The following is a 15,866-nucleotide window of genomic DNA, read 5'->3' on the forward strand; positions in this document are numbered from 1 at the left end:
AAATGCATTGAAGAGTCTTAGCTGCTGTAAAATCCCATCCCGTCCTTAACATCCAAATCATACACAGCAATATGTGCTGTGGGTGTTGTGGGGTTTTTGTTTTAACTGACCAGCTCCTCCACCAGTTTAACTAAATTAGTGAGGTTGCTGAAATACACTCCACGTGGGGCCGCGCTCTGGGACTGCTCAGGCACTGGAGCGAAGGCAGCATGCAGCTTGATTATTAAATGTAGTGGTTCACTGGAGAGACACTAAGATTAGAAATCCGCACTCCTCACTGCTTGCCATTTAACTTCCAGTTAGAAACCGAGGTGTTGGTCTTATCCTATAAAATCTTGGATCATTTGGGCTTGGTAAAAAAGGGTAGTGTTATTCTCCTCATAATAAACAGCCAGAGCAATGCCCAGAGAGCAAGCAAAATGGCAAGATTAATTATATTATATGAACTAAAAGGGATACTGGACTCCAGGCAGGCTACTATGCTTCCACCTCCCATATTCCAAGAACTGCTGTAAAATATATTATTAGCACATAAATTTTTCCTTTCTTTAGAGAGTGAGTATTATAGTTCAATGAATTTCCAGCACTGAGTCAGCCCTTCATAGTCATGGCACAGTGTCAGAGAATCATACAAGTATAGAACGGAATCCTGGAATCATTTAGGTTGGAAAAATACTCAAAGATCATCAAGTCCAACCATTAACCTAGCACTGCTGAGTCCACCACTAAATCCATATCCCTAAGTACCACATCTACAATATACCTCTAGGGATTCAACCGTTTTCCTGGGCAGCCTGTTCCAGTGAAGAAATTTTTCCTAATATCCAATCTAAACTTCCTCTGGCACAACTTGAGCCTGTTTTGTCTCATCCTATCACTTGCTACGTGGCAAAAGAGACCAACACCCACCTCGCTACAACCTCCATTCAGGTCCAGTGTGCAGGGTCAGACAGGAGCATCTCACCCTGTCTTCACACAAAATTCCATTCAGGGAGTTAAAACTGTGCAAACAGACCAGCCCAACTGCCCCCAATGCACTCACCTTTCTCAGTGTATAATGACCAAACTCTCAACCTCACTTTCAAACCTTTGCATATTTTCTGTTATTGCCCTTGATCAGTTGTCCTCTATGATGGAAAGACTGCTACTAAGTAATTAAGTAGTACAAAAATATTCCAAATGGAAATCAAAAACTTCAAAATATCCCTGAGACATTTCCCAAATCTCAGACCTTTCACTAAAACAGCTTTTCCCCCCTTTCGTTGGTGTTATATGTGTGTTGAGAGTGATCAAGAAGAGAAAGCAGCTCTCCCAGATGCCCTGAGGGGTGCCCTGCCCACTGGACATATCACAGGTCACAACTGATTATTCTCAAGGCATTCAATACGCAGAAGTAGTCTGTGGCATGCTACAGGGAAGAGAGCTGAGGCACAGGCTCTTCCCCAGCCTGCATCGTTCAGGAACAGCCTGCTTCTGGGGACAGCGGCTCCAGCTCCTGCAGGTAAATACCTCCCTGCTGCAGTGTGGGGCCCTCCCCAGGCTGTGGGGTCTCTCTAGGAACCAGTTGTGACCATTTCTGCTGTACCACAAAGCCAGTGCAGAACCTTTCTGAATAACACCGGGGAAGTGCAGCTGCTTATGGAACAGGCATTTGCATCTGGATCCAGCTCCACAGGAAAGCTGGGGTAAGCACCATTTGTCTGGGAACAAGCAGTGCTTGGGTCCTGCAGCAGCTCTGGTCCTCACCTGCAGCCAGGAGGTGGCTGCAGCCGTGTGGTCAGAGAGTGAGTAGGAACCAGCAGCACCAGAGAACTGGGGGAAGTGGTTAGGAGGCACTGAGACCAAGGAAACAGTAATGAAATGTGGTTGTGGTTCCAGGCTGCAAAAATGCCACAAATCAGGTACATTTGTATGAATTCTTTACACCAAACTGCACTCAGTTACCCACACAGGAGCAGCCATGACTTATATTGTTTCCAGCTTACATAGCGTCAGTCACAGATTCCTTATTACACAAAGTTATTTTCCTTATCGTATCTGCCACAGACGATAAAAACAAACAAATGGGTGAATATAATTCATTCACTGGTTTATGAACCTGCAGTCCCACAGAGACAGTAGGAAACAGCAATGCAGGCTGCGGTGATGCTAAAATTGAGGGACAAAAAGCAACACAAGATCACAGCGTATAAGGATTTATTCTAAGAAACCAAATGTGCTCTGGGATTGATGTTGCTTCCCTCCTTTCTGGGTTCATTATCCTTACTGTAAAGCATTTACTTATAAACATCAAACTAAGGCACCATGATTTCAAGGGAACACCCATGGATCAGCTCAGGGCTGGAAATGGATATGGGTTTGTTTAGGGGTTTGGAAGTTTTTGGAGTGTCAAGGTCAATGATTCCTTTTAATGTAAAAGCATTGTTTGCCCCTTCTTTGAAAACTGTAATGGTGCAATATATGTACATGCATAACAGTTTTTCCCTCTGTATTGTTCCACCTGTTTTGGTGCTATGTAATGTAAAAGAGCAATCCAAAACTATCAGGTGGACTGCAGATTTGCTGCCCAGTTGAGATAATTTTTAACTTGACCTTGACTTTGTAGAAAAGCAGTAACAGCAAAGATATCTGAATTGCATAGACATGATTTGGGTTGGTATTTTCAATGTAAAAAACAGGAGAAAGAAGAGAAAGTGCCATACAGTGCTCAGGCAGAAATCATGGATGCTGTGAAATGCCGAGAAAGGGAGCTCAGCACATAACTATCTTGAGGACATCGGGAATACTCAGACTTGCCCTGAGGACATTTGCAAATACAAGCTAATGCCTTTCAGGATTAGTTTTTAAACACACAACGTTGTAAATGTGTGGAGGGGGTTTATCCGCAGTGTACCAGATTGTTAGTATTGCGTACGCCAAAATATGCTTTGGCCGCAATCCGATGACAAAGCCTTGTCTGAGAGATACTGATCAGTCTGGGGAGCTGAAGTGGCGCAGAAGAGATTTAAAAATAAGGGGGTCTGTTCTCTGAGTCATACACAAAGCATTCATTAACTGTTACCGGCGCATAATTCTCTCCATCCTCTCTCCTGCACTGCAACCAGATGGGAGGAAAGCATATTTTGGGAAAGAGATATGTTGATTACCCTACCCTGGCAAAAGGGCTCAGAACTGGCTGAACTTTTTGCCTGACTATTTTTCTGCGCACAGATTTAGGGTCTAAGAAGCAGCTCAATGGTTCATCTTTAATTACACACTTTCAAAAGCAGCACAGCACTCCTCACCTGCACATATGTACATTTTGCACTGTAAAGCCTGCATCTAATGTATGAGACAGAGGTCACTGCAAAAATGAGGTGGTGTTGTGAGTTTATAGCTGCCCTGCCAAGCTGAGTGCAAGTGCTCCCAAGGCTGGATCACCTTTCATTATGTTTAGCCAAACAGAGAGGAAATGCAACTGATGCACAGATCCTTATAAACCAGTCCTCCCTCTGCCACAGCTTTCAAGGATAGTTTTAATAATTTTGCTAGTCACAATGAGGCCTGCTTAGTTATGCTTTTATTAGTCCTCAGCAATGGGTCCTAATTAAACATAGCAGTGCTGCAGATACTGTTAAAAAGGCCTCCACCACCCCTTCATACTCTGCACTACTGAAAGGGTGTAAGTCTGCTATTATACTTAGTATGGTCCCCACAAATGTGCCAGAGAGTTTATGGCTCATCACCAAGAGACCAAATTACCATCATACACTCCCCAAAGGTACCATTAGTAGGTTTCCTATTTGAGTTTTGCCATTGCTTGAAAGCCCAAGAGGTTTTCCCATATGCTGAGGAGCAGTTCTACAGCTGATGACAGACTGAAGAGCAGGAAGGATTACAGGTAACGTGGCAGAAAAATGTCATTCATGAAAAGAAACTTTTGCTGTTTTCACACATTTAGATTAGGCTTTGGTTATTTAACCTTTGTTTAAAAAGTCATTATAGCTTCTTTAATAGGAAGCACATACTTACAAAACCTCAAACTGTTTGCTTTATTAATGTGCTATCGTAATAGAAAACACCAACCACAAAAATGTGTGCAGATATTAGCAGGCAGCATAATACTGTAAAATGGCAAAACTTATTCAAAGTTATCAAATCCGTGAAATTAGTTATAGTGTTATCTGTCTGGAATTACATCATCACACTGCAATAGAAGGAAGAATGTTGAAGGAGACCAAATTCAGCTGCTGGAGATCAGACGGAGTAGGGAGGACTGGTGAGCACAGAAAACTCTCTATACATGGCTTCATCATTAAAATTTCCCTAGCATGAGCAGAAAAGTTATTAAATTCCCAATAAAAAATGTTTAAATGTCATTAAAAAGTTTCAGTTCTATCATAATTCTCCTTAATGGTAAAAATTTCAGTGCTGGTTCTCAGTCCCGAAATTGCATTTTCAAAAAACCCTGTGCTTTAAGTCTCAAATTGCCTAATTACCATATTTATTGCTGGATTCTGTTTTCTAATCCCTGATGACTTTGTCAGATATATTTATGTTCCCTTCATTTTACTCTCATGCAAGAAGGACATACAGGAGTTAGTAAGGATGGCATGTTGCAACCTGGGTTGTATAGGTGGCTGTTATCACACAATATTAATATACCTCATTAGCTACCCAGTATTAAAGACTCTGCAAACTATACACACACCTGTGCTTGGGAAATCATAGCAGTATTTCCTGCTTAACATTTATACATGTTATTCTTGCAGGATGGTCATTATAATTGATATAAATTAAACCTCAAGCATGAACCATCCAGTCTCAACAGCACCAAAAGCACTTTTATTTCAATTGAAGATTTGAAGAACAATTCTTCTAGTCCTCAGCTTCCTTTAATTAAAGCGCTGCCACAAAAAATGTAATGCAAGGGAAGAGGTGGGATAAAATATTAATAAAAACAAGTATCCAGGCAGCCCAAGAGTAGTAAAGTCTTTAAAATGTTCAAAGAAAGGCTCTATTTTATTTAGCCCTAAAAAATTAGGAAGGGAAGAAGGAGAAGAAGAATTCATTGCATGTTGTCTAAATTATGATCACATTAAATTACAGTTCTCATTTTAAACTGAGTGCATAAAGATGCCACAATAACATTACATGTTTATTGTCCTTTCATAGAATAAATATATTTAATCAACAACCCTCACCCAGCCAACTTTCCTAGCTTCCTTTTCAGCTTAACCCACAGTCTGACAGGTTAGCTCTTTTTCCCAATTTGCAACTGATTGTTGAGATCCTGATATATTTTCCCCATCGCATATTGATAATGAAATGGAACTTTTGCAAATTAAAAATTTTAAGAAGGATGACAGCCAGCCTCAATTAAGCATGTCTTGTTTCAACTTCACCCTCATTACATTAAAACCATAAAATATTACTTATATTATTTTGATCAGAAAAGGAGAAAAAATCTCTTTTAAGAGCATCAAAATGTCGAAATATCAAGTATCATTTTTGGCAGTTTAAAATACATCTCTGAAAATAGATGTTGAAAGAAGACTATTTGAAAATTACCCTCTCTTGCACAATGCTAGGATCTAGGGGCTTAAAGAGATACCTCAAAGGAAGTGCTGACAGATATGGCTGTTAAAAGCTATCCTATCACCATCATAAATTAACAGACTTCGCAGAGAACATCATGAAAATAGTGGGCATTACAAAATGCCCCATGTTGGCAATGGTACTTAGTAAAGAGTAAAATTAATAAGAAGAATACAAGATCCATCACTTATTCATGTTGAAACACTAAAGCTATAAGTTTAAAAGAAGCTAAAATCTACTGTAGTCATTATAATAACAGATTTAACACTGAGTAAACAGAGCAGGTCTCACACCGTAGATTTCATTTCTGTTTCTTATTTCAGAGAGAAGATTTTTAAAACTCAAAGTGAAGTCCAGCTGTGGCATTTTAATATCATAAATTAATGGATTCTAAAATATTCCAAATTTTGGGTTGGTCTTATGGAGCAAAAAGAGAAGATCCATGCTGTGCCTGAAGATGGCAGTGATCAGAATAAGGTGGTTAATGTCTTCTTTAGTGAAAGATTTATATGAACATAAATGTGCTTCTAATAAGTACCGAATTAGAAACTATATGCCAGAAAACACTTTCTAAAATAATAGAAAAGTAAAAGACAAAGTAGGAACTGTAGGACATCAAATAAATTTTTGCTGCATCGAAGAGGGTTTTTATTTCTTGCCTTCCATTCCAGCAGAAATCTACTTCATGCAGCCATTTAAATGTATGTAAAAATATCTTTTTTTTTTTTTTTTTTCAAATATAGTGGAAGTTTCAGGTACTTTTAAAATATTATTTGCAAGCATACTTTGAAGAATGCAAAAATGTAAAGGCTGTAAGCCCTCATTGTGCCAAAAACAAGCTAACAGGTATCTGCTGGACCTTAAATAAAAATATTTGAATGCATCTTACCCAAGATATAATGGTATGAATCATACATCACTTTTTAACAGATCAAATCTCGTGTTTCTCACGAATAGCAAAATGGCTGAGTTCAAGAACAATGTTCTTGTTTCATTTCCCAGGGAAATAACTAGCACAAAAGTAGAAGGTTGTTCCTTCTGGAAAGGACAGTGCCTAATAAAAGAACAGATCAGTTGGTAACTCTAATTAAAAACACTTTTTTGATGTCAAGCACTTTAGGCATTTGCTGCTCTACAGGTTGAATTGATAGTCACTAATTTCAGGAGCTGCACATAATATATGATACCAGCTTAGCTTCACTGTGTAGAAAATGACTGCTTAATGTAAAAAAAAAAACCAACCTAAACACAGGCTTATGTCCAGAAAGCGATAACTAAAATACATGGACAAAACTCATTAAAAATAACTAGTGTATAAAACTAAATAATTTTCCACTATGCTAAGAAACCTGGGAGGATTTATTTTATACAAGTTTGTAAAGTCAGACAGACCAGAAGTTGGGGACAGCTTTGGCAAATAAGGCATCATGTAAAATTCTGTCTCCAGAAACTTTGCTGACCAGACAGCACACAAGAATTGGGATGTGCTGGATCTTTGGTCAATGAAGCTCCCACAGCATTTTTATAAGCAAAGACGAGCTAATACTGTTCCCCCAGATTAGCTTTAACTATGACTTCACTTTCTCAGCAATCTCAGCTTAAACCCACTTCTTACTCTGCTGATGTTTTTTAAATTGACAGAACTATTCTATGATTCTATGACTTCAGTGAAATTGTAGCTTCATGGTATTTTGATTTAACAGACAACACTTTCCATCTCAGATGTAGATAATTGCAGTGGGATGTCAATGTTGGTTTTATGGGTTCCCTTCCTACTTCATAGGGGCCTCGGAGGATGTGCTTAACAGCAGCTTAGAAAGTGGATTGGAACTGCAGGTGAAGGCTTTCTTATGTGAATTATTATTAGAATAAGAAAATTAACCTGTATGGCCAAGATAGAACACCTAAAACTGCATCTTGCTATCAAAAAGAGAGGTCATAGAAGCTCCAAAAACAATAACTGAAATTATTAAAGCTGTAAATAAAGCTGGAAGGAAAAAAAACCACCTGTAAACATGACAGCACACAAAGCCGATTTAGAGTCATCTGATGTTAGATGCCTAATGCAGGACATAGGTCTCATGAGGCTCCCTACATGGTCAATGGAGAGAGAGGGCAATCCAGCCACAAGCTCAATGTATGTGCCTCAATAAACCTGGAAAGACAAGAGCTTCTCTTCCTCCTCTGACTGCTGACACAGCAAGGGAAAAAAGCTTTCCGATTTAAGCATCTCAGCTGGATGCTTCAAGTCATGCAGCGTAGATCCCCCAAAGAGACTTCAGGCTCTGGAAGAGTCCAGCTACATTGTAAATGATATAATGATGTATGAAATGACTCTTCCACAGGACATGCAATCAGAAAGGAGGAAAAGAGGACATGACGGAAGTGGGAGAGCAGAGGTGGTGATTGCAGCAGGTGCAAAGACGGCTTCACAGCTAGCTGCCGTTCTGTGCTCTGTTGCACGTCTGAACCTCAAAAGTCTAGAACGATCACTTCCAAACTAATTTAAATTCCTCCACAACCCCACATAACTGAATTTATGGCACAAAACCTGTGTTTTGTAGCCTAAAATCGAAACCTTCATGTTTTCAGAATTTTCCTGTTACTCCTTAGCCCATAGAGAATGATGTTATCTCAAGGAATGCTGATTAAAACAATCATGCAGATCTTCTCAAGACTTAATCTGAAATAGCTACAATAATTCAGATACAAGCTGAGTACTTTCATATACATACATATACACATATACTGCTTCAGTGCTCGTTTTGTGCAATGAATTATTTTTTCAGGATATTAAAAAGCATTCTATCTTCAAATTCTGTGCTGCAGCTTTTTGCTGAGTCAAAACATCCAGACCTTCCTCAAGTCAAGCTTTTGATTATTACTTCCCCTATTGATATTTAATCTTCACAGTGATGCTACGGATTATCCTAAGACTCATGCTTTCACTAGGATGGTTAAATGTACCTCAAAGCCCAGAAGAAAATAATTATAAGAAGTACAACATAAACACATATTTTTCTTTTCAGTTATAATCTACAGATGATTTTGAAACACAGAATGATTGATGCAGTGAAAAAACTTTAAAAGATCATTTTACACATGTTCCCACAATCACAGCTTTATTTAAACAGAGCATAATTTACACTAAATGAGCTATGCCGTGCATCTAAGAAATATTCTAATAATATTAGTGAAAAGAGCATAATTAAATGACAGCCAATTTGATCATAGTTTTAGTCTCATCAGAATAAGCAGGTTAATTAGGTCATTATTGAGGTATGATGTAGCTTTTTCAGAATGTTTTAGTCTCTCCTCTTTTGCTAGTAATATGCTGAACATCTTGGTCTTTACATTGGACTGGGGAAAAGAGAGGTACTAAACTTTATCACAGTCTATTACAATAGTTACCTGTCAGCTTGGAAGTCAAGAAGACATATAAACATATTTCCTAGCATGGGTTTACATGAATTATGTATTCAATGGTCAGTAAAGGGATAATTATACCTTTATTTAATTTCTTTGCTATTCCTTTCTGTCCTAGCATCATTCCTCAGGCTGTGCCTGTGCAAGACCCTTTGGTGATCCATCAGACTGAGGAACTGATCTGTCTGGAAAACGCCTAAAGAGAAAAAGTTTTAGCTTTCAACTGCTTTATTTTGTCAGTGTGGCTCACAACACAACTGTACAATCTCTTATGACAAAAGGCTGAGAGAGACGGTGGTGTTCATCCTGGAAAGCAGAAGATTCTGTGGAGACATTATTGTGTGCGGCCTTTCAGTTGCTAGAAAGGGGCCTAAAGAAATATAGAATCACAGAATACTGTAGTGTTGGAAAGGACCTTTAGCAAGGCCTGTTGAGATAGAATTGTAGAATCATATAATAGTTAGGGTTGAAAAGGACCTTAAGATCATCCAGTTCCAACCCCCCTGCCATGGGCAGGGACACCTCACACTAAACCATGTCTCCCAAGGCTCTGCCCAACCTGCCCTTGAACACTGCCACGGGTGGAGCATTCACAACTTCCCTGGGCAACCCATTCCAGTGCCTCACCACCCCAACAGGAAAGAACTTCCTCTTTATATCCAATCTCAACTTCCCCGTTGAAGTTTTAACCTGTTAGCCCTTGTCCTATCACTACAGTCTCTAATGAAGAGTCCCTCCCCAGCATCCCTATAAGCCCCCTTCAGATACTGGAAGGCTGCTACGAGGTCTCCACACAGCTTTTCTTCTCCAGGCTGAACAGCCCCAACTTCCTCAGCCTATCTTCATACAGGAGGTGCTCCAGCCCCTGATCATCCTCGTGGCCCTTCTCTGGACTTGTTCCAACAGTTCCATGTCCTTTTTATGTTGAGGACACCAGAACTGCACACAATGCTCCAGGTGAGGTCTCACAAGAGCAGAGTAGAGGGGCAGGATCACCTCCTTTGACCTGCTGGTCACGCTCCTTTTGATGCAGCCCAGGATACGGGTGGCTTTCTGGGCTGCGAGTGCACACTGCAGCCGGCTCATGTTCATTTTCTCATCAACCAACACCTCCAAGTCCTTCTCCACAGGGCTGCTCTGAATCTCTTCTCTGCCCAACCTGTAGCTGTGCCTGGGATTGCTCTGACCCAGGGGTAGGACCTTGCACTTGGCATGGTTAAACTTCATGAGGTTGGCATCAGCCCACCTCACAAGAGTGTCAAGGTCCCTCTGGATGCCATTCCTTCCCTCCAGCGTATCAACTGAACCACACAGCTTGGTGTCATCGGCAAACTTGCTGAGGGCGCACTCAATCCCACTGTCCATGTCAGCGACAAAGATGTTGAACAAGACCGGTCCCAACACCGATCCCTGAGGGACACCACTCGTTACTGGTCTCCAGCTGGACATTGAGCCATTGACCACAGCTCTTTGTATGCGGTCATCCAGCCAGTTCTTTATCTACAGAGTTGTTCAATGGGATGAGGGGTGATGGCTTTAAACTAAAAGAGGGGAGATTCAGGCTGGATGTGTGGAAAAATTTCTTTAAAATGAGGGTGGTAAAACACTGGCACAGATCGCCCAGAGGGGTGGTGGATGCATCATCTCTGGAGACATTCAAGGGCAGGCTGGATGTGGCGCTGGTCAACATGATCTAGCTGAAGATGTCCCTGCTCAGTGCAGGGAGGTTGGACTAGATGACTGTTGAAGGCCCCTTCCAACCCAAACTGTTCTACTCTTCTATTATTCTATGAAAGTTTTTCTTTAGCAGAGTACAAGATGAACAAGCAGGCTTGAAAGCTTGAGCAACAGACAAGGCAATTGCAGCTGCCTGTTTAAGCAGCCTTCCTTCCCAGGTTCTTCAGTTTTATTTTCTTTTTGAAAATACTCCCAAAGCACATATGAATTTTGGACACCTTCCCTGTTGGAGCCTATATTCAGACATCTCTGATTAGATCTCAAGCAATTAGCCCCTTCACTACCATAGATTTCAAGTCCCAGGAGATGCCCCCTACTTCACCAGTTTAAATAAGGTCAACTTATTGTCTAGACAGGATGCCAAGGACAGGGCCTTCGCCTTTTGTTCTATAAACCTACTTCCACGTTTTCTCAACTGATGATCAGCAAGAGGATTGAGGTTTTTTAATTATCCACTGAATCCCAGACAGCAAAAAATGTGGTAACTTTTGAAGCATATTTCTTCACATGTGAATTTAGTTAATTTGTGCATTTGCTTTTAAATTAGTCATTATGTAAAATCCCTTGATATCTTAAGCAGAATAAGCTCTGCTATGTTTAACTTCAAATTGTTTTGTGAGACTTAGGAAATGGAACAATCATAAAAGAATACTCACAAGAGTGTGTCTGATAAAGGGGTAGCCAATATGTTTTAGGCTTTGTTTTTAAATAATAAGCAGCCACTAATACACAGTCATAATTTCTCTTTGAGCAGCTCTCTTATGAGCTGCTGTCTTTGATATCAAGCCCCTGAACTTCAATCAGAAACCCATCGGTCATCATTTAAAAGAGAAAGCTAAGGTATGACATGGAAGAACGTAATTTTCCATGCACCGTATAGCCTTGTTTTGCTTTTATGCATTGCTTGTTCAGGGAAAGTCTCTGCTAAGTCAGGATGTTTTCTTTTCACTGAACTGGAAAATGGAATGACACTGTGGAAATAAAAATGTTTGGTAAGTTCATTTTTATCTTAGCATAAAACCCATAGGTAAAGCTGAAGTGTGTGCAGTTCACTGAAGCTGGTGGACTAACTGCTCCCTTACAGTTCAGTTTCTGTTCAGATCTTTTGCTTGAATAAAGACTGTAATCATCTTCTTTCAAATCAAAGGCCCGATTCTGTGCAAGGTGATTTCTATGAGCAGATCTGGCTCTACTGAATCCAAGGGTGGTGCCGGACCTACATTCAGAGCTCTGCTGTGTCTCATATGAGGCATAGGGAGGGCAGCGCCTGACCTCTCTGAGAGCCTGTGCAGAATGCAGGGTTTGCATAACCCCAGTCTGAATTATTCCTGAGTGATATTTCCCTCCAGGATTAATCCTGTGACTCTAGGTCTCACGATTTATTGCCATTCTTTAGGTTTACTTCAAGCCCTGGTACACCACATTTCCTCAGGGAGAAGGACAAGGCTTAACCAGTGATAATTCTGTTTAGCACAGCAAAGTGCTGTTTATTTAAAGGAAAAGTGTTCTCTTGGAAAATATAACAAACCAACAAACAAAAGCTTTAAACTCAAGCCGCTTTTGCCCACACTGCTTCATAGCTCCTTGCAAGACCTGCCAATTTACAAGATACAGTGCTTCATTCTAGCACAAAGCCATCTTTTGTCTCCATTTTTTACTAGTTATCATGAACCAGACCAAATCAGAATACGGCTCCTGACAGGGCACAAACCTCCAATGAGCTGATTACCAGCACTGGGAATTGGCAAGAATTATTCCTCACTGACTGCTATGCCCAGTGGATTCCTTGAGCAATCTCTAATTCTCTTTTAAACATATATTAACACTCTAAACAGCTCTCTGGTTCAAAACCTTCTCTGAAAATCCCAGGTTTCCAAATTTCTACTTTTCCCACTACAACTGTTCAGGCAGTTTAAAGGAAGAGGGTAAGAAGGGTGTTTTTCCATTTCTCACGAATGGAAATACCCTGTCACAACAGTTAGAGAGTCAATTAAAACAACTGTAGTTATAAGTACACACTACAGAATACTTTATCCAAAGTACTGCTTTTTAGATGACTTTGCAGGTCACTATATTTGTCCGTAATGGGAATCTGGTACACACAAAAAATACATATATGTAAGAACTCCCAAATTAAGCCCTCTCAGAATGCAGTAGCAAAAAAAATTTCTAAACAGCACACAGTTGAAATCAGAAATCAAAAATAGGAAGAAAATTACCATATGTAATGTCAATTAGATGATCACTTCCAAGACTAATGTGTTGGACACGGCTTTGTCTCCAAGAGGAGAATAGTGAGAGGATTAGGGCTACATTTTTTGCATTCTTGATCTCAGCTTCCCTGGACCTCCTAAAGGCCTCCCTCAGCAGAGACATCTGCTATCTCCTTCCCTGTTGCCCCATGTTCTTATGGTAAAAGTAGCTAATAAAATAGCCGTTGGGTGTGTTGATTTTGTCAGGAAAAACAAATTCCTTTATCAGGATCAGCACACCAGAGGAGGTAGTGAGTGTCCTAAAGAGCATAAACTCACAGGCAAAGGATATACATGTTAAAGACAGGAACAGAAACCCATGGTTTTGTGGCACTGTGATGCACTGTTACAGACAGCAGCACAGTGCAGAAATTGCCTAACTAACCCTTTGGCTTGAATAACTGGTAAAGTGTAGAAGAGTTTTTAAGGTGGCTTTGTTTTTCTGACACTTCCATTCCCCACTCTGCATGCCTTCCCTTGTCTGATAGCTTTTCTTTTTTAAATTTCCATGAAGAAAATATGCAAAATTTATTTGAGGACTTCAGAAATACAAATGAACTGTCACATAATAATTTTTGGCATACAATAGCCTTATGGTATTTTATTTAATCCAAATGAATCAAAACTTTTTAGGGATGTTAATATGGGCCCCAAAAAACATCAGAGTTGAGACTGAAACTAAGGATTTTCTTTAAGGCCAAGACAATACGGCCCCACCCCAACCCTCTACCTCTCCCCCAGTTCCCAGGCTTGCCCATATTCAACTGCAATTATTCCGTTTACGAAGGGCTGGGATGCAGACACAAGTGACCACACAGGCAAGGACAAACACACTGCATGATACAGCTGATGAACAGCATGAACCCAGTACACAGCAGCAGTGCTCCAAGTAACCTGCCCCAGTAATGCTCCTGTACTTTCAGACTGTGGAGCTCCCCATCTATGTTGTCAAATACTATCTCTAGAGATATACCCACCATAGTGAAAATACAGAAGAAATACCCTATCTGAAACATACAGGTTTCAAACCAGTTGTTATGAGTGGTGGGAAAATACTTTTTATGATGTTTCCCTGAAGGCATTTAGTGCTAGGAGAATGAAGGCTGAAATCTCTTCTTCTAGGGCACAAGTCGTATGAGGAATGGCTGAGGGAACTGGGGTTGTTTAGCCAGAAGATAAGGAGGCTCAGGGGAGATCTTTTCGCTCTCTACAGCTACTTGAAAGGAAGTTGTAGTGAGGTGGGAGTTGGTCTCTTTTCCCCAAATAACAAGTGATAGTACAAGAGGAAATGGCCTCAATTTATGCCAGGGAAGGTTTATATTGGATATTCATAAAAATGTCTTCCCAAAAGGGTCATCAAGCATTGGAACAGGCTGTCCAGGGAAGTGGTGGAGTCACTATCCATGGAGGTATTTAAAAGACGTGTAGATATGGTGCTTAGGGACATGGTTTAGTGGTGGAGTTGGCAGTGTTAAGTTAATAATTTTATTTGATGATCTTAAAGGTCCTTTACAACCTAAATTATTCCATGACTCAATGATTCTTCACAGTCGAGCCCAAGTGGAGGTTCACTGTTTTAATCCAGGCTGCACTATTCTACCTGAACGTAGAAAATTCTAAAGGGGGACCAAAACCCTTTTCCTCCTACAGAATTGGCTCATAAAACAATCAAGTTGACAGTGAAAGGCAGTCCCTTTACCTAGTATTCCCTACAGAGTTAAAATAAGATGCTACATTGTCAGTCTTTCAGTGCAGAGATGGATGCTAACGCTTGCTGGCTGGCTGGAGACATTACAGAATGATGGGAGCTGCACATCCAGTGGCTGTCAGTGGAGCAATGATGCTAAGCAGGAGAGAAGATGGACGAGTCCAAAGCAATCTGAGAAGCAGAGCTGTCAGACTGTGGACAAGCAGTTCTTGCAGCTACATGAGATTACGCTGCAGCAGTTTTGAAGCAACATAGCAATTTACTCCCAAGTTTCTATTGAGACTGTGGGGTTTAATGCATAGTTCTAATGAACAAAACCAGGGTCCTAATAAAAATAAGGCACTAAGCCACTTCTCAGTATCTGCTTAGAGCTAAGGCCTAATACCCATAAGGATTAATTCAACTGCAATTTCCAAATCTCCTCAAATACATTACAAACACATTGATACAGCATAAGGACAGGTCTTCATTATATACAGTCACATTTATATAGAAATAAAGTGAACAATAGTTATGAAGGTGAATAAAGCCACTTCTAAATATTTGGATGACTCCATTTTAGTGGTCATAATCTTGTGAAATTCTTTTTTTATGCATTATAGGATACCAGAAATTTCTTGTTTGCAATTCTCAGCTTACAAACGCATGAATCCTCCACTGGCAGAAATGTTTGCCCATCACAGTTCTGGCACCATTTGTATTCTGACCTTATTTGGTGCTTTCTAGCAGAAGCCCTGTCTCCTGGAGTCCTGTGTATTCTTGACAATGACAGTTTTTGCTTGATGTGGGAAAACTTAAATACTGAATACAAAAGAATCAAAATCCTAAACTCTAACAGTTCAAAGAGCAGCTAAAGGGAATATACATTTAAAACTCTCATTATCTTCAAACCACCTGAGGAATTTCAAGATGTATCTTTATTTTTTTGACCATACTTTGGTAACAAACCCAGAAGAAACAAGATGTTACAAAGCAAAAAACAATTTAGAGAAACAATTGAAGGTCTTGCATTTTGCTTTAATTGACTTTATAGATAGATTGCAAGTACTTTTGCTACTGTGCTGAAAAATGATTTAGTACTGCAGAGTCCCCTCCGGAGCACTAGCTTTATTAATTTTCATTCTTGTCATACTTAAGTAAGTTTAATCAAACTACCACAAATAGAA

Source organism: Pezoporus flaviventris, unplaced genomic scaffold, assembly GCF_033815535.1.
Source record: "Pezoporus flaviventris isolate CSIRO_AGI_PZ_B2104156 unplaced genomic scaffold, CSIRO_AGI_Pfla_v1 ptg000007l, whole genome shotgun sequence".
Taxonomy (NCBI): Eukaryota; Metazoa; Chordata; class Aves; order Psittaciformes; family Psittacidae; genus Pezoporus; species Pezoporus flaviventris.